Here is a 27,528-nt window from a genome sequence, read left to right as displayed (position 1 = left end):
ATAGGTCTGGTATTAAAGGTGTATACCACTGGGATTAAAGCCATCTACCACATGGTTCTATGACAAACTAGTGTGGCTACTGGGATTAAAGGTGTGTGCCACCACTGCCTGGTCTATAAGACTGACCAATAGGGCTGTTTTACTCTCTGATCTTCAGGCAAGATTTATTTATTAAAATTCAAATGAAATATAGCTACAGAGAAGTCTTAATTCACTGCTGGTTGGAATAAAAAAATGGTGCTACCACTCTGAAATCAGTATGAAGAACTCTTCAAAAATAAAAATACCACATGATCAAGGTAGACCATATCTTGGCATATGCACAAATGACCTGACATCCAACTTCACAGATATTTACATAACAATACTCATTGGTGCTGTATTCATAATAGTCTGTAAATGGAAACAGCATAAATTCCTTCTTCAGATGAATAGATATTGGGAAAATATATATGTATATACATATATACATATACATTTGTGCATACATACAAACATATGTGTGTATGTATACTATGGAATGATAATAGCTGCAAAGAAAAATGAAAAATTTCAGGTAACTGTATGGACATAGAAAAGATTATACCAAGTGAGAGGAGCACCGAGGGCCATGAAACTTTTATCATAAGTCCTCTCTCGTCTACAGTTCCTAGCTCCAAGACTTCAGACGTGAGTATACAACATGGAGTAACTGCAGAAACCAGGAATGAATAAAGCAGTGCTAGTGGTGGGTTGGGAATAAAAATTGTATAGCAGGATACAGGTGATATGAAGTAGGAAATGAAAAACTGGAGAAGGGCCTCCAATTTCAAAGAAGAAAGGGGCAATAAATATATATGGAAAAGGAAGAACAAGAGGCAAAAAAATCAGTGTTGTCTGATTCCTCAACCTATAGTTATTTTTCCAGAAGTCAGATAATGGTTTTCTTTGGAACCTTCTAAATCACAATATTACATAGGAGAAGAGTCAAATACATTTTAGTTACCCACAAAGGCTCAAAGACCCAACATCTTTAGGTCTTTTATCACCTCTTATGCCTTTTTTTCTTTTGATCATGTGTCTCTTATTCATTTTATTTCTCTGGATTTTGTCCCCAGCCACAGCTAGAACACCCTTTACCCACGTCCCCACATCAGTCTTTCTATGTCCTAGAGTAACCAATCGCCTACATGAAAAGCCATCCCTAGTCTTTCCTCATATGTCTAACTGATTCTACTCTATTAATAAGTATCAAGGATTGTAATACACCTATATTTCTAGTTTAATTATATATATATTATATATTTACAAGTTTTTCTTTCTAACTTGCATTTTATGAGGGTGGATATGAAACGTAATGTGCTTTGTTATTTTGAATCACTTTGTTGGACAACTGCAATATATCACTGTTCATACCAATCCCCACCTTTTCTAAAGTTCATATTTTAAAAGATGTTTTACTATCTTTGTAAACAGGTTTTATTTTACTATTAAGAGTAGGCCCTGAAATCACTTAAGGAAAAGTTCAACATCCTTAGTCATCAGAGAAATGCAAATCAAAAGAACTCTGAGATTCCATCTTACACATGTAAGAATGGCCAAGATCAAAAACACTGATGACAACTTATATTGGAGAGGTTGTGGGGAAAAGGAAACACTCCTGCATTGCTGTTGGGAATATAAGCTAGTACAACCCCTTTGGATGTCAGTGTGGAAATTTCTCAGAAAATTAGAAAACAAACTTCCTCAAGACCCAGTAATACCACTTTTGGGTATATATCCAACGGATGCTCAATCGTGCCACAAGGACATGTGCTCAACTATGTTCATAGCAATATTGTTTGTCATAGCCAGACCCTGTAAATAACCTAAATGCCCCTCAACTGAAGAATGGATAAGGAAAATGTGGTACATTTACACAATGGAGTACTATACAGCAGAAAAAAATTAATGACATCTTGAATTTTGCAGGAAAATAGATGGAGCTAGACAACATCATTTTGAGTGAGGTAACCCAGACACAGAAAAACAATTATCACATATTCTCACTCATAAGTGGTTTTTTAAACATAAAGCAAAAAAAAAAGGCCACAAATCACAATCCCAGAGAAACTAAACAACAAGGAGAACCCTAAGAGAGACATACATAGATTTAATCTGTGTGGGAAGTAGAATAAGAAAAGATCCCATGTGTAAATTGGGAGCATGGGGACTTTGGGGGAGGCCTGAAGAAGGGGAGAGGCAGGGAGGGGAGCAGAGAAAAATGTAGAGCTCAATAAAACTCAATAAAAATATAAAAAAGAAATAAAAGAGTAGGCCATGTGTAAAACAAAAAATTATTTTTCTCTTTTCACTTGCTTGCCAAATAATATAGTATACCATACCATAAAAGGCATACTACTTTTAATAAAACATAGTAGGAGACATTCTGTGAGCATTTGTTGAATAAAAACAAAATGATTGCAAAGAACAAATGGCAGTGATTTCCTTAAGATACGTACTTACTGTCTGGGCATAAAATCTTCTAAAGAAGCATTTAATAAAAGTACATGATATAAACTACTGAAATGGCAGTATTTAAATATTGAAAAGAAGCTTTTTCATATGTACTTATTCTATGGAGAAAAACATTGTGGAAGAAAATAATTGTTACCATCAACAGGAATGTAAATGGTTTGGTACCAATGTTGGAGCAGCCAACATTGTTAGATATCAGAAATAAGAAGATAATCAGAAAGTGATTTGTGGTATAAGTAGCTTTCTATAATTTATGACTATTAAAATATAGTGTATTTAAAATATCACTCTACATTTACTCCAGTAATCATTTACACTAATTGAGCATTGAAGGTTAGTAATTTCACTTTAGGGCCAGTAAGGTGTCTCAGCAGGTAAAGTCACACTGCTGCCAATTTTGATAACTGAAGATAGATGCTTAAAAGAAATCCCACACTAGGTCAGAATTGAGAAATAGATGGTTATTTACTTAGAGGTAGACTCAAATCAGAATCCTCTGCTGGAACGGAGATCAGAAACCAAATCCCACAGCTGGAAAAGAGAGCAGCTGCATGTTCGACATTGGCATAAATAGTATAAGAGGCCACACCCCAGTGGGCAGGTAACTACTGGTGGTAGGACTTTCTACAGCAGATAACCTGAGTTCAATCTCCCTGAACACGAGGTGAAAGAAGAGTAATAATTCTTGCAAATAGTTGTCGTTGACCTCTATGTGTGCACTGCCTTTGATGTGGTTGACTAACATACATTGTGTTTGTACACAGGCAGGTCCTTAGTTTTGAATTCTGGACTTTGTATTTTATGCTTCTAGCCTCAGAACTTGAGATACTGATGCAGAAGAATTGTCATGAGTTTTTGGTCAGCCTGGGTTATAATTGAGAATTTGTCTCATTCTTGCTTCCTTGACTTGCCTATAAAGGACTCAGTATTGGTCTATGGTATATAGAATCTGACATCCCACTAGGAGAGGAGGCATCAACTAGAAGAAATTGTCAAATAGCTAACATTTGGACCCTCTAAGGAACTCATAAATGTTCTTCATTTATGATAGAGATGGTTGATACTGACACCAGTAATTATTAGTTATACAGTTAGGACCAATATGGTATTTTAACATCTGTGGCTTATTAAATGATTTTTGATGATTTCTCATTTATCTTTCAGTCTTCATGTATTGTAGAATTGAGGAACAAAGAAGAGAGGCAGCTCAAGACTCCCCTCTTATGTTTTTCCTATCAAAAACAAAGTTGAAATATTTAAGGTGAATTATATTTTTCTTTTAACCTGGATAGTTATAATCCCTTTAAAAATGTGACAGAACTTACAAAGATAGTGCTGTGTTATTAAAACATTAAAATTAGGTTCCATAAAGGGTCAAGAGAAAATAAGAAGGGAAAATACACGCAATTATATCATATACTGTTGAAAAATTCTAAATAACTGATATTGAAATCTCAAAAACATTCATCCTTAGAATAGAGTAACAAAAGAACTCATAGCTCCTATTGTTTTAATTTATTCACAAAACTAAGCAAACACGTTTATAATTTTAGCCCATACATCACCTGTGGAATTTATCATACAAAGTAAACAATTCTATATTATAAAATGACAACTTTTTATATGCTAATTGTGACAATTAATTTCTTATTGCAACCAACATCATCTACTCAATCTTCTCCCTGACCCAAGCTGCAGACCTCAATATCACTCTTCACAGTATTACAGTCATTGTCACATTCTTCTTGTGCACTCTAAGGTAGGTTTCTGAAGAGGCACTTTAAATCAGTATGTGCTTCAAGTGAGTGTGCTTCAGATTTTTAGACCTATGTTATAAAAGGTTCTTTTCTAAAGAATTCTGAAATTTCATAGCTTAGATGTGCTTATGTCTCCAAAAACATCAAACAGATAACATTAAGGTATGAGTAGCAATTTAAAAATTCAATTAACAAAAAGTTATTCTTTATTTTATTAATAAAATCTTGCATTTAAAGATCATTTTGTATTAACCAAAGGTATGTTTACTAATCCCCATTTCTCCACTGAGGATGATCTGGTCAATATGCTTGATTCAGCATCTAATGCTTGCAGAACTTAAAATTAAGATAGGAACAATGAAAATAAAAAGTAAATTATAGGTGATTATGGGTGGCAAGTGCTTTGTTGAGCCTTAGAGAAGATATGCGTTATAGGATGTTTAAGTGGGTGACCTTTCCAGTTCTAAGTAATGGAATGCTGCAAGAAGATTAGAGTGTGTCAAGATTAATGGAGAGGCTTAAGGGACCTCGGTGTCATCTAAAGGAAACAATTCAAGGGTACTGTGATGGTAATCTTATTTGCTAACTTGATAGCACCAGAAAGGCAAAATCGCATTCACAGACTTGTCTCCATCGGTTGGCGTGTATTTCTGTGGTGTTTTTCTATTTTTTATTTGTTTGTTTGTTGTTTGCTTTTATTTTTGTATGTTGATGGGCCCAGTTGTCTTTGAGCAGTGCCACACCTAGGTAGACAGGTGTAGATTGCCTAAAAAATGGAGCTGAACATAAACCTAGAAACCTGCATTCCTCCATTGTCTCTGCTGTAGTTCCTGCTCTAGGAAGTCCTTCAGCCAGTAGCCTTTAGAAACCAGCCCACTTGGGTGTGGCCTCTTTTACTATAAATGCCTTGCTCTCTCTTCTGGTTGCTGGATTCTGTTACTGTTCCCTATTCATGCTTAGGATTGTGATCTGTGAGTCTACCCCTAAATAAAGAACCATTTATTATACTCAATGCTGAGCTAGTGTGGGATTTCTTTTTAGCATCCATCTTCAAGTTCCCTCCTGCAGGTTTCCACCTGGGTTTCCTGGGTGATTTATAGTAACCTTCAAACCAAAAAGCCACACCCTCCAAGTTGCTTTTAGTTGGTGTTTTATACAACAGCAGATAAGAAAAGAAAGGAAAAGTCAACCTGAAAGCTAAAAATCAAATTAGGCACAGACTATTTTATGGTTCTGGAATTCAATAGCACTAAAATCACCGATATTCGTGGATTCAGTGTAGATTTTAATCATCTCCTAGAGTAACTGACTTAGAGAGTGTTTAAGGTACTAAGTTTCCAATTCCCATTTTGATTAATTGAATATAGGTGTCTCTGAGTGTGGCTCTTTGCTTAAGGAAGCAATAATTTTCAATGAGAGCAGGAAGGCTGGCCCTTTCTAGCATTTAAGGTCCCTTAAAAGGGTAGAGCATTAGGGGGTGAGTACATTGGGATGATCACATGAAGATATCTAGAGAAGTCAGAGTCCAGGAGTCAGAGAGACGTTTAGTAAAGAAAACCTGCAATATTTTCATCATGGATTTGATCAATACTAGACTAGAAATATATGAGAATAAACATTAAATTCCATGGAATTTTGTTTTAACAAAACTAAAAATAATACATTTTATTTGCAAGTCATTAATAATTTTCTGCATAATATATGCCCATAAAATATTAATACAGTGTTGCATTATCTTTTAAAAACATATTAATGCTATGACCAGTGAACATATTAATGCTATGACCAGTGATGGGTAGTTTAGATGCCTTAAGAAGTACAATCACTGCACAGTTCTATTTTATAACATTTCCTCTTCTGTTCATGTTGTATGTATTGCTAAGAAATATAATTATTTTGATCTATAGCATATAAAGCATAATTTTAGAGTTTATAATTACTCCACAGTATTGTATGGTATTATAAATTAAGCCAGTCAGAAAGTCAAGGTTTTAGAAGCATCGTTCAGTCCTCCGCAGGTAAATTCTCTCTTTAGGCATCACACCTGGCAGGCACTCTACTTAGTGAGGAGTATGCCTACCATTTAGGAACACGTGAAAGTCAGCAGCATCATCGCTTTTGGATAGCCTGAAGTTTGAGAGTAGGTGCTTTTCTTTATAATCTTCCAGGCTTTGGAGTAAAACATGAACAGATAATGCGTCTGTCTCCTGGATCCTTTTGATTAGCTGCAAAGATTTAACAGAAGATGTTGTTTTTCTACATTCATCTTTTCTGGAGCTCCTTTTATAATATGAAGAAGGGCATGATCCGATTTTGGAAATGATGTTTGGACAATGATCTCACTAAAGCTATTATAAGGATATATTTTTGGACTTTCATTGCTTAGTCTTTAGTGTATTAATTCTCAGCAGATGTAGATCCATCTTGCACTAACACCCAATAAATTAATATTTTCTAGAAATAGGAAAGTTCCAACAAGTTTCTAATTCCAATTTGAACTAAAAGATTTTACCAAGGTATAGAAGGGTGTAGTTAATTTAGTATTGTATCCTCTCCTCACCAGTGATGATTATTCGGTCTAAAATAAGCTAGATGAAGACAGGAGGTGAAATTTTAAAGAGTCTGAATAGATAGATTTAATCCTTTAGATTCATTTCTTCTTTTCTAAAACTCATCTAGGTAGCATTACAATTACAGAGATGAAGAAATGGATATGCAGAGAAACTGAGTAATTTATTCAGGCCAAGAGCTGCAGAGTTAATACTTCCATATTTTTCTTGCTCAGTCCATCCCTCAAACTTGCCAGTTTAACAGTGTGTGTAGAATGTAAGCTTGGGAGAGTTTCTGTCTTCCCTGTGTCAATTGCTTTAGAAATAAAGAGAGAATTTAGGTGCTCTATGGTTTTGTCTTAAATAAAAGAGCAATTTGCTTTAGAAATAAAGGGAGAATTTAGGTGCTCTATTGTTTTGTTCTGAATAAAAGAGCATCCGGTTATAGAGTTTAGAAATATGTCTTATGTTGAAGATAGGTGCTAAAGGGTTTCCTTTCTCCTCTGTTGTGCTACTTCTCACCTCTTTATCTGAACCAATCTCAGAATCCTCATCCACTTGATTCCAGAGATTTTTTTAGGCTTCTCGGTAGTTACCATTAAGGAGTACAGGTGAAAGAGTGGAAGAACAGAATAAAAAGGAAATCCTTATTGCTATTGCTTCCTCCCTATGAGAAAGCAGAATCCAGAAGCAACTCCTTAAGATAAAGGTTTAATAAAGACTTCCTGTTTTCTAAGTGATGATGATCACCATTCTCCTATGGTCATACAGTAGAAAAGATACTTCACTACTAATAGCCAACCACTGTGGGTTTTTATGTACATACAATTTGTATGTTATACTTTAAAACACATTCTTCAGCATGGTTTAAGTAGTTCCTTTTTAGAATTTCATACATGTGTGCAATGAAATATGGCCATATATACCTTATTTGTCTGTTCATCTACTTCCAAGTGTTCCACCAACATGCCCCTCCCAACTTGCCATTTTTGGATAATCCACTAAGTACAATTATTTCTTGCATCATTTACATTGGTGTAGGGTCATCTGTTGAAGCATGAGAAACTAAGCATCCACAGCTTGAGTAAAGGATAGTTACTGTTTTCCAGGTCTATTCACTGGCAATAACTTCTCAGTAAGGGCTTGGATATGAAGATCATTTATTTTATCTATGAGAGTTTAGATGACTCGACGTTGGATAGGTCATGTGCAGGTTACGCCAGCTGCTGTGAATTCATGGGTGTGATAACCATGTCATGTCCAGAAGACGTTATTTCATAACACTCTTTGCTATCTTTCAACTTTTTATATTTCTTCTCACCCCTTCTTCACTGAGACTTTGGGGTACTTGGCTTAATATATATGTTCAATTTAGGATTGATTTCTGTATGCTAAGTCTTTCTTTGGTAATTTTGACTGGTAAATTTGAAAAAGTTATACTATTTATTGTAGAGTGACCTTATTATGCTTGTGTATCGTCGCCAAATATTTTTTCTGTCTCTCTTCAAATACTCCTCTGTTGTCTCTGACTTGTTAAATCTCTGGTGATGGTACAGGTGGACCTGAAAAAAAAACAATACTTAGTGGAAAATAGAGATAAATTAAAAGTACAAAGCTAGGCCCACCATACCTATAGCTGCCAATACTAAAGTGTGTCTTCACTGTACAAAATTAAATAGTGATAGCTTATTAATATAGCCTGGATAATATAGGTGCTACTCAGATGTCTCAGGAGTTAAGAATGCTTACTGCTTGTACAAAGAACCCAAGTTTTGTTCTTAGCACCCACAGTACATGGCTCAACACTGTGTAACTCCAGCACCATGGGCTCTGTATGATACTCTCTGGCCTGTGTATGTACATACATAGACATAGTGCACACAAGCCATGAAGGCACATGAACACAAACAAACACACACACAAAATAAATATTTTAAAATAAACTTTACTATTTTAAGCATATAATTTTTTTCAAATGTCTTGGTTTAGAACATAAAAAGCAGATATGTGTTTTGGGGGGACTAGAACCTAGCTATACTTCTCTTAGAATGCTGAAAATTTGATAAACATGGAATTGTGTCATCATCATCATGTTAATGGATTGATTGATGCTTCCATGAATGAACATAATAGAATAATTGACATGTTATAATCTACAGATATCTATATTCTTAAGCAAATGGGGCTCTATGATGAATGTTCTGGTCTAACACAATTGTACTTATACAATTATAAATTAACAATGCTATTTCTTTTGGTTGGTTATGGTATATTTCTGCTTATATCTTTATTTTTCTATCTCTTCATGTTGTAATACACTTGTGATAGGCTACTTATATCATCAGCCAGGATTGAATCTGGGCTAGGTTAGTAAACTGGAATATTTTTGTTGGTTCAGTATGATGAGCTTATTAAAACTTGAATCCGTTACATAATTTTACTTATTTCAATGGTCATGATGAAATTTCTAAGCAGTGTCATAACGTTCCAAATGTTGATGTAGTCTTATTTTCATAAAGGTATCAGGAAAATGCATAGTTAGAAGAAAACTAGCCAAGAAAAACCACCAAAGAAACCAGCAATCTGTATATTTTACTGACTGTATCAAATTATGACTCCTACATATGATCAGACAAGTCAACAGGAAACATAATATCCAGTTTAATGGGTCAAAATTAAGTCATAACTTTATTTTGCTAAAATTCATTTCATGGTATATGAATTTATTTATGCCATCAGAGAATTTCAAATATTGCCATACAACAGGTGTTTAGTAGATTGTAAAATAGAAGTTTAAGTAGGTTTGACGGTTTCAGATATTAATCAGAAAATAAATTTTCTTATGATGATTGGACACATTTTGACATTTGAACCATCCATCTGCTCTTCCAATAGAGATAGAGTTGTGGCCAAAGTCCCATTACCTAAGAAAATAAAATTTGATGAAATTCATGTCATCTTTTTTACTAGTTTAAACATTCTTTGGATAACATTTTATAACCTTTGTACTATTTCCTTTTTAAAATAATAAGGAAAATTAGAAAATAGAAATGAGTTTTTAGTATTTCTATATCCTATAGCAGCAAGTGAATTAGAAAGGAAATAATTGTCTAGAAAACTCCAGTGGCTGTTCTCTCAGAATAGATCATAGAATATTATTTGTAAACACAATTATTCATGTTGTAAATGATTTCACAATTCAAATTTCTGGTAACAGCTTTTGTTTACCATTGGTAACTAAAAGTTTCTTTAAGTGACACTGTCATTCTCTACGTGAAAACAAAAGCCAAGGCTAACTTTCAACCTTATATCTATAATAAAAACAAACAAACAAAACCCAGAACATAATACATGTTTTCCTCTCCAAGACTATCAAACTGATTATACCTTCTGAGAACAGTACAATTTATCTCTTTGGTGGCACTTGATGTGCTCAGTGAGAGGAAATGATTTCTTAATGTTTGAGAGAAGTAAGGTGCCAGGTATCTGTGGGCGAGCCAGAAAAATGACAATGATGAATTAATAACTTGTATTACACAGGCTCTTTCTAGTTCCAAAATATATTCCCAGTCATTCTATCTACTTCTGTGTAACAACTGTCTTTTCCAAAAACATAACCTTTTAGTCGCTAAATCAAAGGGCCAAAACAAAAGGTTATCTCATACAAACATACTGTTAAAAAGGTTAAAGTTCAGTAGTATTATAATAATCACGTCCTGATAAAGATCAACAAATGCGATATGTTGTTCTTCATGTAGCTTTCAGTAAGAATTACTATATTTCAATTTAATGTATTAAAATTATATTTATATATTACTTGTGCCAAAATTAACTCCACAACTTAAAACCTTTGTATCATATAATTAAAGGAAAACAAAAGAAGATGAATTGTATTATCTTTGACTTATATATTAGAACATTAGGTACACAAAATAAATAATATAATAACCTGACTTAAATATGAAGAGGAAAGAAATTTTCTGGCAAAGGTGGAAAAATTATTCATTCTTTGAAGCTTTAGCTTCCTGTTCATACTAAGAAGGGAAGACCTTCATATCATAGTGCTTTAGTGTACTTTCTCTTGTGGGGAGATTACAAAATGGTTACTCTCACTGAAGAATGGGAAGAAAGACACTGCTCTAGGAAAAAGAAGCTCAGATCTTCCATCATATTGTATCACAACCCGAAAAATGTAATTCCCCTCTGTGTATCCTAATTTCTTGCTAAGAGGATCTAGTAATACGTAAGATGACTTTATTTGAATCAGTTTGCTGTAGTAAAGATTATAGTGAACCATTTATGTGCAAGGAGGAGCAGTTTTCCTAAGTGTAATGATAGTCTCTCCCTTGCAATACAGGTTATATAAGGACCACCTACACTGGAAAGAGTGAGTGGACAGATATTTCTAATTCACTCACGGCAGTGTTTAGCTCAGTTGAAATTATGAATGTATTATTAGTGACGACTTTGATGTGCTGTGATAACATCAAGAATTGATTGAAAATTTAAATATAATTCATGAAAGATCTTAATATAAAATAAGGTCAATAGTTTCTGAAAATTAGTTTGTGTATTGCAAAGTCTATTTTTATACATGATTCCCTAAAGTGTTCTGGGGCATATATGGCAAATATGGCATTGACCCATGGGATGGTAATGTATTAATCAATCAAAAAGTTTAGAAGCCCCCCAGAAAGTTTGTAAATGACTTTTCCCAAGATACTAATCATGGATGAAATACATTTGTCATTTTAACTATGTTTAAAATGTACAGCTCACTAGTGCTAAGCTAATTTGGGTTTTGTATAACTGGTCTCCAATACTCTATTGATTCTGAGAAGCTCACTAACTGATAAATAAATCTGTTATGTTTATCTTCCATCAGCTGCTATCAACTAGCATTCCATTTTTTTTTTGCCTTTATGAATGCAACACATTCTAGATGTTTGATATAAGGAGTGTCAGTTGGTACTTATTATTATTTTTTCTCATATTTGTTATAGCATAATATCTGGAGAGGTCACTCATTTCCCAGTTCATTCATGGCAGAATTTCATCTTGTTAAAATGTTTAATAATGCTCACTGTCACACTTATACCTCATTTTTCTTTTCTGCCTAACAGAATATTTGAATTATTCTCAGCTGTGAAGTATTGAAAATAATTTTAAGTCCATGAGCCTACACACATCTCCTCAAGAACTTACTCTACTTTTATGGATGGTATATAAAGAATTTAATTGACTAGGCATGTAATAATTATTTTTATATTATTTTTTATACACTATATCTTGATGATGTTTCCTCTTGGTCAACTCCTCCTCCAAGATCTTCAGCGTCCTCCCTATCTTCTTTCTCTCTTTAGAGAAAACACACACACACACACAATGAGAAAATAAAACAAACAAAAAACTAATAAGAAAAAAAACAAATAGAGCAAACTCACAGACTATAGCAACACATGTAATATGAAGCACATGTAATATGAGCCTAGCTTCTTCTTAATCACAAGTGATTCTTCAGCTCCAACTGACCATTTTCCAGTAAAGCAAAGGTTTTACTTTAGTGGTTCAGCTCTCTTGTTAATCATAGACAGTTCTGCAGCTCCAGCTGATCAGATGCCAGATTCTTCACACAACAGGCCCATTGGAGTCTTTCCTTTCTTAAATTTTACAAGCCAGACCTCCATCATCTGCTCTGCTCTCAACATTCTTATCTCCCAAGCCCCCATAGAATTGCCCACTGAGCTTTAACACTCAAAGACTTTTACAGCCCAAAGTTCCCCAAATCCTTCCACAGTCTTCACAAAAACATTATGATCAGGTTGGTCACCTAATCCCCACTCCAGCTATCAACTTGTCTTCATTAGAGTTACTGTTGCTGTAACTGAACCGCCAGGGACCAAATCAACATAGGAACAAAGGGGTTCATTTTGCCCGTGGTGCCATATACGTTCAATGTCAAAAGCATTGAGGGCTAAAACTCAGGCTGGAAAGGAATCTAGAGGAAGGAGCTGATTCAGTGACAATGAAGGGGTACTGCTTACTGACATGGTACCTGTGGCTTTCTGAGCCTGTATTCTTATAGAACCCAGGGCTCTTCCTACTTTCTTATAGAACCCAGGGCCACCAGCCCTGGTGTGAACTCAGTTACATGGTCTGGGTCCTCCCGATATATTCTGAAATAAAGAAAATGCCCTACAGGCTTGCCTTCAGTCTGATATTCTGGAGGCATTTTCTTAATTGAAGCTACCTCCTGTCCAATGACTCTAGTCTATTTCAGATTGATGTAAACTAACCAGCACAAATGGGGAGTGCAGGGGAGATGGTGAGGAGGGAGGAAATCTGGGGAAGGACAGCTCAAGTTAAGGGGCATTTGAGGGTAATATGAAAACATGGTAGTGTAGAAGTTTTAATAAAAAATACATATATGAAGGGTTTCTAAATGAAGTTACCAAAAAAGTAAAACATAAAATAAAAATAAAAAGCGATAGACAGCCACAACTGAACACCTCTTGTCACCAAATGATGCTTCCAGTACCAGGAAGTAGTTACATTTAATTGATTTGTTGGCCAAAATGGTCCTTTGGGAAACCCCAAATCACGCTGGCTATTACAAAGAGGAGAGTCGCTCTCTACAAACTGATAGCAAGGCCCCATTTCTGAAGACAACAGCTACACAACTTAATTGAACATGGAGAAGTTAAGTAGTTGTCTACATAGCACTTTTCATCCTTATATGCTAGAGTCTTTGGTGTAGGAAGGCATTCAACGTACTCCCAAAGGAGAAGCATTAAACACCAACCCAATCACAAAATCATTCATCTACAATGGTGTCCAGACTGCCAGATATCTTAGTGCAATTGCGGCACAAAGTTGTATTTGTAACCAAACAATATTGGTTTTGTTTTAAGGCCCACACCACCAGCTGGAACACATACTGACTCCTCTTTGGTGACCAATAACCTAAGGCTATAAATAGCCCAGGGACCTAAGTATTTAGTAAAACAAAATACTAATGTTCTAAACATTAAAAATAAAACACAGAAATAAAATGAGTCCTAATGAAGCTTTCTCCAGTAGCAGATGATAACAAATGCAGAGACCTCCATTTAGACACTATACAGAGTGTGAGATACATTAGCACACTCTCCCTAAATGGGATATCTCCATCAAATTCCTCCTCCCAGGGCTCAGAGTTCCTAAAAGAAGAGGAGGCAAAGAGTATAAGAGCCAGAGCACATGAACAGCACTAAAAAAAGGTCCTCTAAACTATGAGACCTTAAAGCAGATGAAGACACTTGCTACATCACTAACCCAGAAGCTATCGAAAATTAGTAACCACTTGAAAATGAGTATTTTTTTTCAAGAAAGTCACACTGGGGAAGCAAACTACTCTTAAAGACAGGTTGCATGCCTAGCACTTCATGGCCAACAGGAAATATAAACTCAAGGTTTTCTTGAATGTCCCTAGTCTCATAAAGTTGTGTTAAGGATTTTCATATATCTATATGGATATACATATCATATATCTACAGCCATTTCTGTGTATATTATGGATTCCAGTCCAGTGTTTTTTATGAGATTCCTGAATGTGGGAACTAGTGGGTCTCTGAGTCTATATTTGTTTCTTATGTCCTTTTAAAGGCTCTTTTCCAAACTTTCGTCCTATTCTGATGTTAGTTCTTTTCTTATTCTTTTTGTAATATCAACATATCATGTCATATCATATCATATCATATTTCAATCCTTAGATGTCTGTTTGGTTTTAATGAGAAATAGAAAGAATGAATCTGGATAAAGGTGATCAGGAGAAACTGGTAAGAGTAGAGGAAGGGGAAACTGTAATCAGGATATATTATATAGGAAAAACTATATTTAATAAAAGAAAACACATATAAATAAAGAAAATTGGGAATTGATGTGTAAGGAATATTAGTTAAATACCTGATACTTTGGTTTATCACAACCTAAGAATTGTTTGAAACAGCACAAACTGGACCCCAATTAAACTAAAGTCATTTACAAATTATGTAATTGTCCATAAACATATAGTTTAAAGAATAAGGTTATTTTCTGTTTGGTCTGTAGATGTAAAAATGACCTCACTATTTTTGATGTAATAAGAGTTTCTACTCCATCTGTCAAAATCAATTTCTATGTAAATTTTGTTCCCTGGGAATCTGTTCCCAAAGCTGCTTTATATGTTGAGAGATTCATTCTCCAGTAGTGTGTATACTGCTTAAATGCAGAAAAGGTTCAGCAAAATAGTTCTGCTTATATTTTTGTTTCTTGCAATCATTTATTGTAAGTCACTTACATTTGCCTTGGAACTTTAATTCTGAAGTTAAAGTGCAATTCATTGATGGTGTTTTACACAGAAGGCATAGGTTTGGCAATTGAAGATTTAAACTTAAGCATAACTCTATAGAGTAGGTCGCAATACTCATACATATTATTATTTAAATTATGAATTACATATGAATTATTTAAAAGCTTTAACATTTAGGGTTTGGATAAGAATTCACATTCAGGTATATAAGACTACAAACAAAGGCTCTGAAGTTTTGTGCTGTGTTAGGAGATTGATGTCAGATTTTGAGAAGAGTTTAAAACCCCTGAATCAAAGATCCATCTTCAGTTCTCAGACATCGATAGCAAGGCAAACTGCTAAAATTGACACAGCCATAGAACCTGTTTGTGAAGATTGATTAAGGTAGAATTGGACTCATAGGTTTCAAAGGTGAGCGCTTCTGATGGGTCCCCTGTGACCTGATGACAAACAATCCCCAAGTCTCTTTGCAAAGCTGTTTCTCAAGAGGGATAGCCCTTATATTGCCGAGAATATGAGATCATCTGCTTTTCTTTCATTTGATCACAGTAACCTAAAACAAGGATCCTTGCAAATACAAGCCAGGATATTTTTTCATGTACTTCTTATTGTAATTGTTGTGTTTGAAATATAATCACAATATTTGTAATATCTTTTCTTAAATCATATGAACACTAAAACAACAATTGAATCAAAATTACTCTTTTTCAATGGTATGGTGGTTTGAATGATAATGCCCCCCCCCCTTTTTTTTACTCTAGTCTTTGGTGGCCCACCACTCTGCTCCCAAATAATACATGGAGGCTTATTCTTACTTATAAATGCCTGGCCTTGGCTTGGCATAGTTCTAGCCAGCTTTGTTAAATTATCCCATCTTCCTTTTGTTTCTGGGATTTTAGTTTTCTCTATTATATATACCTTTCTTTCCTTCTTACTCTGTGGCTGGCTCTGTGAGTGGGTGAGTGAGTGGCCCCTGGCATCCTTCTCTTTTTTTTTTTAATATTTTCATCTCCATCCTCTTTTTTTCTTCTATTTATTCTCTCAGCCTTGTATCCCTACATATACCTCTCCCGCATAGTTATTGACTGTTCAGTTATTAGAACAATCAAGTGTTTTAAGCAAGCAAAGTAACACAGCTTCACAGAGTTAAACAAATGCAAAATAACTTTGCATCATTAAACAAATATTCAACAGCATAAACGTACAACACATCTTAATATAATATTCCACAACAACCATTGGCTCTTAGGTAATAGCATTTTTGTAAAATATTTGTACATGTGTTTTTGTTGTAGTAGGTGTGGCCATGTTGGAGGAAGTGTGTCACTAGGGAAAGAGGAGGCTTTAAGGTATCAGAATCACAAGTCAGGTTCAGTGACTCTCTTCTTGCTGCGTGCAGATCAGAATGTAGAACTCTGGGCTCATTCTTCAGCACCACATCTGCTTGTGTTCTGACATATCTCCCGTCATGTGACAACAAACTAAACCTCTGAACTATGAGCTGACCCTGGTTAAATGCTATGCTTTACAAGGGTTGATGTAGTCATGGCATCTCTTCACAGTAATTAAATCCCAAGACAGGTGCCTGTTTATTTTACTTTGCTTGTTTATTATGTCTGAATATCCTTTTTAAGCTGACCTTGCAGTCCTTTATAATTGCTTCATTTTCATATTAGTGCATTAAGATTTTACTCTACCTGAAACACTAGTCTGGGTTTTCCTTTCTAAACCCAGTCTTGCTTATAATTATATCATTTTCCACTCTTAGAAAAAAAATCCTGGCTAATTAGTGCCCTTAATGCTTCATATTGTGTCCAAACTCCTCATTCTATGTATTTTCAAAGAGAATAAATGATATTCCCAATAATTTTTGGCAAATATAATCACTTGGTAAATCTTAATATTTTAAAAAATAGGCTGTGGTTTTATTTTCCAAGTCAAAGAAAACAAACAATTAAATGCAACCGAAGAATTAAAGCTGTGGATGATCAGTAAAAGCTGTTTCATAACTATGCGCTATAACTTGGATACTCCTTCTCTGTTGGATGCTACAGCCAACAGCACAGAATAGGAGCCTTCCATGGCCATGTCACTTCTTGCCAAATGAAATCCCAACTTTTCTTCCTGTGCTTCTTGTAATCAATGACTTTGAAGTGGACTTAGTGTTTTACAAGGCATTGTTGTTTTCTAACACTATTTAGTCTTTTCCTCTTATTAATTCAATGAATGAATCAACATTCTTCAATTCCTCAATGGGAAAAGGACACTAAAACATCATTGTCTAATCATAGTGATCGTATTTGTCAGTTATGTTACTATTATGAAACATCAGAAGTGACCAACTTTATGTATTGTATATATAGTATATTTATATATGATTTATATAAATGTATAATTTATATATAGTTTATTTGCTAGATATACTCTAAACATACACAAACACACACATATTTATGGTTTGTTTACTTCAGTTTTTCAGCCCTCATTCAAAAATTAGGACGCACCGCTGCGATAGCATATTTTACAGAGTAATCAGTCTTGTGCCAAAATGATGACATTTAGTGGTACAGAAAATGGGTTCATTTTCTGAACAAATTAAAATATTAAATGTTAGGGAAGAGAAGTTACTAGAAATCTTGATGTGTTCTGGTGGAACCACCAGATGATACTAGGAAATCTGAGTTCTTTCTTGGGGCCTTCTCATCAATAAAAAAAAATAATTAAAATGGATACAATTTATATTCAAGTATAAATTACTGATGTATAAAAGTAACTTCCAGGGCATGAAATCTGGAAATATTAGAGTTTACCAGAGTAAAGAAGTTGAATGAAAAGTTAAATAAGTATGGGTATCAGTTTCATGTTGACAGGCCTGGAGTAAGAAAGCCCAAAACATTACGTGAGGTTAAGATCATGCTTAGGTTTTAGCAAGCATTAAAAGAAAATGGCAGAAGACAATGGAAAGCAATATTTATGAATGTGGTCCAACCGAGTTGAACTTTGTGGCAACTTATAGGGACTTTACTAGGGGACTAAGATTTGAGGAAGGAAGAGGACAGTATTTTAGGTAATCCTGCATCTCTATCGATGGTCCTTTACCATGTCCTTAATCTGCCCAACTGAATCAACTGTCTAGGGAGCAGACAAGGACATATTCCCACTAAAGACGCATCTATCCCTTATTGTAACTAAAGCAAATCAGAGAATGGCCTAGGGAGACTAGAGTTGCTCATTCTCTTTAAACACACACACACACACACACACACAAAGAACCTAAAACTTCACTGCCCTACTCGCCTAAAGTTCATAGTATTTCCTTGTTCTATTCTAAAACTCGCTGTGTGACCTTTTGGGAAATCATTCGTCCAAACGACAGCACGTCTTGCAGTTATGCCTGTGAGACCATGTGCAGTCAAAATTTTTGTCTTGTATCCACTCCCATTCCTGACGCTGCACTGGCATACATTGTTGAACTGTGGTCAACCTGTTACTAAATTGGATCACTCAATTAAATTGATTGTAACATAAAATAATTATTTATGAGAGCATAAACAACTGTTAGCATTTTAAAAAACTAAATTTAATACATTGTAAGACTCAGAAACAAAAATTAAAAGATGAGTGCCAGAAATAGGTGCCAGAAAGGTAACGGTGAGAGATTAGAGATGTGGTGTTGGGGAATAGAATTTTATTCAGTCACAAAGAAGAAGGTATTGGTGACCACAGAAAAAAGTGGATGGCATTGGCATTTGCCTTTTGAGTCAAATAAGTCAAGTCTCTCAGTGACAAGCCTCAGTGTTGACTGTGGAATTTAGGGACAAAAAGACATTAAGGTTAATAGGGCATAGTAGAGATTTGTTTAGAAAGGAGGATGGAGAGGGAGTACAAGGACAGGTAAGGGGATGGATGGACTGGATTAAAGTACATTATATTCATGCATGAAAGTATCACGATGAAACATGTTACTTTGCATATTTAATAGATCTTTATTTTTTAATATAAAAGATTTATATCTTCTGGAAACCATATATTACTCATATTTGCCCTTATAGTAATAGTTTGGCAAACAAATACATATTTTGATATTTCAGGTGATATATTAGTCAGGATTGTGGTTTTCACATTTGAAAATAGATTTTCACATATTTCTAAAATTCTAAGCTTTTTGTATTGTATGTTTTTCTTTTCTACTATTGCTTAGAAATTGAACCAATAAGTTTGTTTTATATTTCCATAATTTTTCCTCCAACTGAAGAAGAAGAAATTTTATAGTTTCTTGTAGCTACTTTGCTGTTTTTCATATTTAAAAAACAAGAACATGGCAGAAACCATTAACTGGGAGTAGGTGTCTTCAGAAAAAGGCAGTCAGGATGCAATAAAATCTAGCTTGGCTGAGATTTGGTTATTTTTCATACAAAAAGTGAATTCAATGCTACTATAAAAAGTATAAGCCAGCAGTATGGTATTTCCATTCATTTTACTTATTTCTACATTAATATTTCACCTCTTTTCTAATAGGGTTTGAAGTAGCTCTCAGGAAAAACAATTCACTAAAATAGAACCATTACCAGAGTTGTTTTTTATCTACTATGTCTTGCTATCTAACTCTATGGCTATTTAAATTGACCTAAACTTTTATTTTATCTACTTTATGCTTATTATTTTGCCTGAAGGTCTATATTCAATTGGATCTTCTTGCAAGGCTTCTTCTGCTACTTCTTGTCCTTTTACATGGTAGTAGTTTTGGTTATACACAGATACGCAGTTGCTCATCTTTCCTGTCTATTCCTGAATTTTAAGACTATGAGAATATGAGCTGTCTTAGATGGCTCAGGGAGGAAAAGGTGCTTGCTGCTCTATACTAATAACCAGAGGTATGGTGGTTTGAAAGAAAATGGCCCCCAAAATGAGTGGGACTGTTAGGAAGTGTGACCTTGTTGATGTAGGTGTTGTCTTGTTGGAGGAAGGGTGGTGCAGAAGAATTGTCTGTATTCTGTCAATCATGTTTTAAATAAATGCTGATTGGCCAGGCAGGAAATATAGGCAGGAAAACCAGACAGGAAATAAAAATGATTAATGAGAACAGGAGAATTCTGGGAAGGAGGAAGTTGATTTGCCCCTCTCCTGCCCAGACCACTGAAGCCACAGGATGTGATCTGCCCCACTGAAAAAAGTTACTGAGCCACATGGCTAACATAGATCAGAAAAATGGGTTAAACAAGATGTGAGAGTTAGCCAGTAAGAGAATAGAGCTAATGGGCAAATCAGCTCTATAACTTACAGAGATCTATGTGTGATTTTCTTTGGGGCTAAACAGCTGAAGGTACTGGGTGGGGCAAAAACCCCAACAAACAAGCAGGCTTGACCCCCCTTCATGTTACAGATGCGTCTCACTATGGAAGAGGGCTTTGAGGTCTCATATATACTCAAGCCATGCCCAGTGTTACATGTTACTTCCTGTTGCCTGAAAGCAATACTAACTCTCAGTTACTTCTGCAGCACCATGTCTACCTTCAAGCCAGAATGCCCGCCATGATGATAATGGACTGAACTTCTGAAAACATAAGACCCTTCAATTAAATGTTTTCATTTCCAGAGTTGTGATGGTCAGTGTGTCTTCTCACAGCAATAGAATCCTTAACTGAGACAAGAGGTTATTCCTGGAAGCCATAACAAACTTGAAAGAAAGGATTGAGTTTGTGGTTGTCTTTTGACTTTCTGTGAACTCTGCTGCTTACATATGTCCTCCCCTCAAAAAGCACATGCACATATAACCATAAAATTATATTTTAAAAGAAGAGATCTTGTAAGTGGAGTTTTAAAATGTCATGTCTACAAATCTGTATATCTTTTTACACCTTTTTTTCTTTTCTTGTTTTTTTTTAACTAAGGAAAGTCTTTTTTTATTTTTCCATTCAAAAATTTACACTTCCTCCCCTTCTTCCATTCCTCACCTGCTCCCCCACTCATCCTCCTCCCTCTCCCTCCAGTCTTAAGCCCACCCCCCCTCTAACCAGGCATAGGAAGCTGTACATCCAAATAGACTAGGGTCCCAAAAGGCCAGTACATGCAGTAGAAACAAGTCGCAGTGCCATTATTAATGGCTTCTCAGTCAGCTCCCATTGTCAGCCACATTCAGAGTCCAGTTTGATCACATGCTGGTTCAGTCCCAGTTCAGGTGGATTTAGTGAGCTCCCATTAGATCAGACACACCGTCTCAGTGGGTGGACCAACCCCTCATGGTCCTGACTTCCTTGCTCATGTTCTCCTTCCTTCTGCTCTTCAACTGGACTTTGGGAGCTCAGTCCAGTGCTCTGATGTGGGTCTCTGTCTCTATCTCCATCCATCGCCAGACGAAGGTTCTATGGTGACCAGTCTTGCTCATGAACATCAATGCAAAAATTCTCAATAAAATACTGGCAAACTAAATCCAAGAATACATCAAAAAATTATCCATTATGATCAAGTAGGCTTCATCCCAGAGATACAGGGCTGATTCAACATACGAAAATCTATCAATGCAATCCATCATATAAATAAACTGAAAGAAAAAAAAATATGATCATTTCATTAGATGCTGAAAAAGCATTTGATAAAATTCAACACCCCTTTATGATAAAGGTCTTGGAGAGATTAGGGATACAAGGATTATACCTAAATATAATAAAAGCAATATACAGCAAGCCAACAGCTGACATCAAATTAAATGGAGAGAAACTCAAAACCATTCCACTAAAATCAGGAACAAGACAAGGATGTCCACTCTCTCCATATCTCTTCAACATAGTGCTTGAAGTTCCAGCAATAGCAATAAGACAACATAAGGAGATCAAGGGGATTCAAATTGGAAAGGAAGAAGTCAAACTTTTGTTATTTGCAGATGATATGATAGTGTACATCAGTGACCCCAAAAACTCGACTGAAGAACTCCTGCAGCTAAAAAATACCTTCAGTGATGTGGTAGGATACAAGAGCAAATAAAAAAAAATCAGTAGCCCTCCTATACACAAAGGATAAAGAAGCAGAGAGGGAGATCAGAGAAGCTTCACCTTTCACGATAGCCACAAATAGCCTAAAGTATCTTGAGGTAACACTAAACAAGGAAGTGAAAGATCTATTTTACTCCTTTTTTATCTGTTGATTATTTTAGTCATCTCAAGTAATAGACTTTTTAAACAACATATACTGAAAACTCACTTAAAACTACAAAGAAAACTTTACCTGTGAGTTCAGATAGTGGATCAGAATTTTATTAATGTAAGAAAATCTGGGTTTTTTAATTCATAAGCATGTGCTGCCCTAGAGGAAGATGGTCATTTTTGAAGGTAATTGTGTAATAGATATCTTGTATTTGTGTGGCTAGAAGATCTATAAAAATGTATTTCAGGACCTGCCTACCCATTGATTTTATAATTTCTGTCTGAAAAGTGTGTCATATTTTTAAACAACCTATGCCAAGACTATACCTGCTTAAGAGCAGTGTTTTTCTTCCATTTTCTGCACTATTGCAAGACCATATAAATTTTATCACACTGCTTATGGATAGTTTGCTGAACTGATAAAACTGCCAGAAAATTTGATCTACAATAGTACATTCATTAATTTCTGATAAAAGTCTGTGATGAAGTAATAAACGTGATGTCCCTATTATTAGATGGTGACACTATTTACCTTTTTGGGGGGGGGGTTTCAAGACAGGGTTTCTCTTTGGCTTTGGAGCCTGTCCTGGAACTCACTCTGTAGACCAGGCTGGTCTCGAACTCACAGAGATCCGCCTGCCTCTGCCTCTCGAGCTTCACGTGGAGTCTACTAATTGAGATGTTGTCATGTTACTACATAGCTATGAGAAAAAAAGTTTACTTTGATAGATTAATTATAATTATTATTTAGGTCCTGTTGCAGAAGAAAGAATATTGATATTTTGAATTTTTTAGTCCAATATTCTGTCATTTGAGACCTCAAAGTCTACTTAACTTTTTTTGTTAAAGTAAGGATGGCTTTTTATTTTATATTATTGCTTTTGTTTATTCTTTCTAAATTAAAATTTAAAGTTACCATAGCAATTAATGGATTTCCTTATGGAATTTCACAATGTAAGTGGAATGTCATTATAATTATTCTTCCTCATTCTTTTCTTCCACACCTCCATTATATTACTGGTTCATGTACTCTTCCAAATGCTTGTCTTTTCCTGGCAAGCCATTTGTAGTCCATCATTATTCATTTCTTTTAAGATATATTTCTCTATCTCATCTTACACATTCTTCAAGTGCAGATTCAGCATATGAGAGAAGACATGAGAACATATGGTATGTGTCTTCCTGAAAAATTTTTCTCAACATCTTTGCCAACTGCACATCAAAGAGAAAAAAGCATCTAGGATAAATAAACAACTGAAAGGGAGATGAATTAGCCCACATGCCATCCACTCAACTGATGGGTCAAGGACTTTAGTGGAGTGTTTTCAAAGATGAAACACAAATGGTCAACAAATAGTTTACATGTATTTAACATCCCTACTCACTAGGGAATCACACACTTAAAATGACTTAAAATTCTATGCCATCATAGTCCAAATGACTGTCATCAATAAAATAAATGACAATAAACACTGGGGAAGGATGTGGGAAAAGAATGATCTTTATTCATTTCTATTAACAATGCAATTGTAGATAGCCACTATGGAAATAAAAATGAAAGTTTTCCCGCAAAATGAAAAATAGGTTCATTATATGACTTGGCTATACCACCCCTGGGTGTATACCATAAAATAATATTCCATGAACCGTAAGCCAGCAAACTGCAGAGATATTTATACATCCATGTTTTGTCCTGCAGTTTTCACAATAGTCAAAGTATGAAAACAGCCTAGATATTCAGCAACAGATGAATGAATGAATGAATGAATGAATGAATGAATGAATAAAGAAACTGAGCAATAAACATAATGGACTTTTATTCAGTTATAAATAATAGTGAGATTAAGAAAATTTCAGGAAAATGGATAGAAAAATGACTACTGTGAAATTTTTATAAAAGGCCCAAACATGGAACATAGAGGATTAAATATCTATTATACCTAATAAATGTCAATTTAACAAAAAAAGTCAAAGAAGTCATTACAGTTCTTATCTGCTCATTCCATTAAAGAAATTATTAAAGATTGCTTCAGGATGGGCTAAGTAATGAGGTACTTAGAGTAATGTCTTATAGATGTCATTCTTACCAATAATGGCTTCTAGGTCACCATTTGAATATTAAACCTTTTAAATATATTTTTGCATACTTATAATGTAGTGGCATTTCAACTGTGTTTTAATAAATAAATTCTTACTGAAGATCTGAGAGTAAAACAGCCTCAATGGTCAGCCTTACAGACCAGGTATTGATAACTCACACCTTTAAACCCAGTATCCTCACTAGTTGTCATAGAAACCAGGCGGTGCATGTGTTTAATCCCAGTGGTGCATGTCTTTAATCCCAGCCATAGAGAAGATTATACAGGAGGAAACACCTCTCAAACACAGTTTCATACTGAGATTCCTAGAGGCAGGATCACCATTTTTGAACTGAGGTCAAAGTAAGAGACAATAACTGACTGCTCTGCTTGGGTCTTCAAGTTGAACCACAATTTCTCCTTCTAAGTATTTTTTTTATTAATTGTGTTTTACTTGTGATTTGTAGAAAGAGACTTTCTACTTATTTGCTATGTGTATCGCAATACATTTATATAAGTGCATATTTACTGATATTTTAAGTTATATTGGTCATTTGGGATGACTCAGAAATTCAATTGATTATAATTCCAGGAAAATATACTTCATTTGGGAATGATTTGCTGTGGAATATTATTTTAAGATGTGCTATATTTGTTCATGCTTGAAACATTTGTTTAATGATACAAAGATGTGTTGCATTCTTTTATGTTGCTTTTCTCTAACTTTGTGAAGTTGCCTTACTTTGCTTCTCTCAAACACCAGATGATAATAAAGAGCTAAACAACCAATAGCTAGGCAGGAGAAAGGATAGGTGGGACTAGTAGGCAGAGAGTGAAAGAGAAGGAAAAATCCAGAAGGAGAAGGGAAAAAGGAACAAGAGAAAATAAAAAGAGGACACCAGGTGCCTGTCACCCAACCCGTCACAAAGTAAGAGTCAAAGTAAGATTACAGAAGCAAGAAAAGGAAAAATCCCAGAGCCAAGTTAATCCCAGATTTAAGTTAAGAAAAGCTGACTACCAAGAAGCCAAGCTAAGGCCAGGCTTTTATAAGTAAGACTCAGACTCCACGTGTGATTTATTTGGGAGCTGGGTGGTGGGCTCCCAAAGGGAGTAAAGAACAAAGAGTTAAAAAAAAAAAAAACAACCAGCAACATTTTGGCAAGCCAGCAGAGTAAAAGAAAATCCAACAACAATAATTTATTAATTATTAAACTGGACTAAATTGTGTCCAGTTTCATACTTACAGAGTAGTTCTATTAATAGATTTTAGGTTTATTTCCTTATCTTAGCACAAAAGATCTAACCATATGGAAGATAATTTTAAAGCAAAACATAGACTTCTTCAGGGCAGGAGCACAGAATATTTTGCAAAGATTCATACGCCCACTCTTTCTAGGAGGGTTTGTGGGACTCAATTCAGAATTAAAACCTAAGTATGGCTGAGTCAGAATCTAGTCTTGCCATTTGCTTAGTATGAGATGGGTAAGCTACACAATTTGATTATGTTAGTCTACAGAAATTTAGACTGAATTTTTCATCCAGTCTCTGTCTGTGTCTACTTTTTATCTCTTCTTCTTAAGTATGATTGCTTTAGTCCTACAACATTAGTCATCTTTGACAAAATAGATTAGTAATTCACACAAATCTGAATTTTCTCCATCAATCCTGTCAATTAAAAATTTAACTTTGTATTGCAACTATTTATACAGGATTAGGGAATAAATTAAGATTATGTGAGTATACACTACTAAATTTTGAGACTTTGTAGTTTTCAGGCAAACCTCAAAGAGAGAATAAGACAGTCAAACATCTTTTGTTTTGCTTTGTATTTTACAGTGTAAGTAGTGTGTTTCTTTAGTCATAATTTGTTTCTGAATAAGACTAAATAGAGGACATGGAAAAGTAGAAAAGTACAGCAAAATATTATCAAAATTATGTTTAAAATACCCATAATACATCAACTAATGGTACTCTGTTGAACTGTTAAAACTATGAAGCTAGAGTAAGTGAGAGGTTTTTAGGTTTTTATTTTGGTTTTATTATTTATTTATTTATTTATTTATTTATTTATTTATTTTTGTGTGTATGTGTGTGTTCATCTCTATCTTTCATGGAGAAATAACCTAATTGCTATTGCCACTGTAGAAATCATTCTAGCATGAGATAAACAATAGTAATGCTTGTTAGAAATAATTTGCTCTTTAGAAGTCCTTAAGGTCACCCGCTCTTTCCTTTTGAGTTATTTTTTTCTTTTGCTTTTCTCTCTCCGTCTCACAGAGACACGTGACCAGCCTGATCTAGAAGAGGTGCATTGGAGGGAGAATGCTTTGAGATAATCATTTTTGGGTCTGAAGTGGAATGGGAGGATCAAGTATGAGTATTTATACTCATATAGTATATGTACAAAGGTCATTATTCAATCTGTATATTCTGGATAGGAGTCTTGTTGATTCTAATGATGACGGGCTGTGCCCAAGTGACCTATCCTCCTCATAACCTGCATAGAATTATTATGATGAATCTTACCATCTGCCAGTTTGTATACTTGGACAGGGAATTGCAAGAGACAAAAACAATATTTTCTTTCCTCTAGAGTACTATCATAAACATACCTTTGATTTGAAGAGTTACCTTTAATGTTTCTAAACTTTGTAACAAGTCTTGGGTGAGTGGAAACCAGCACTCTTGATTAAGGAGCATCAAGTTGACAAAGTATTCTCTTTTACCAACATGTAACCTGAGATCCTCTTTGGATAGACTTGGGGTAACCAGTTGGTTGAAAACTTTTAGTTGCCCTCAGTTCTTGTATGACTTGGAACAGAAACACAACCCCCAAAACTTAAGAAGTACCCTCACCCTCCTGTAGAGAGATCAAGGTATAGGATTTTGTTACCCTCACCCTCCTGTAGAGAGATCAAGGTATAGGATTTTGTCCTGATTGATAACATTTCCACTAGAGAACATTATTTTTTACCTCCAGTTTAACATTACAAAAAACATGCATGCAGAAAATCATCAGATATTTTCTTCTTTAATGTTTGTTTAGGCCAAACTTATAAAGGCCTTGTCTTCCATGTTATGTTTTTCAAAATCAAAGGGTCATATACTGAAATATCTCCCAAATATCCCTTGTCCTATCATCCTTAGCATCCTCTGCATTTTTGATTATCCTGCTTCCTT

This window comes from Microtus pennsylvanicus, chromosome 12, assembly GCF_037038515.1.
Source record: "Microtus pennsylvanicus isolate mMicPen1 chromosome 12, mMicPen1.hap1, whole genome shotgun sequence".
Lineage (NCBI taxonomy): Eukaryota > Metazoa > Chordata > Mammalia > Rodentia > Cricetidae > Microtus > Microtus pennsylvanicus.
This window is presented reverse-complemented; position numbering follows the sequence as displayed.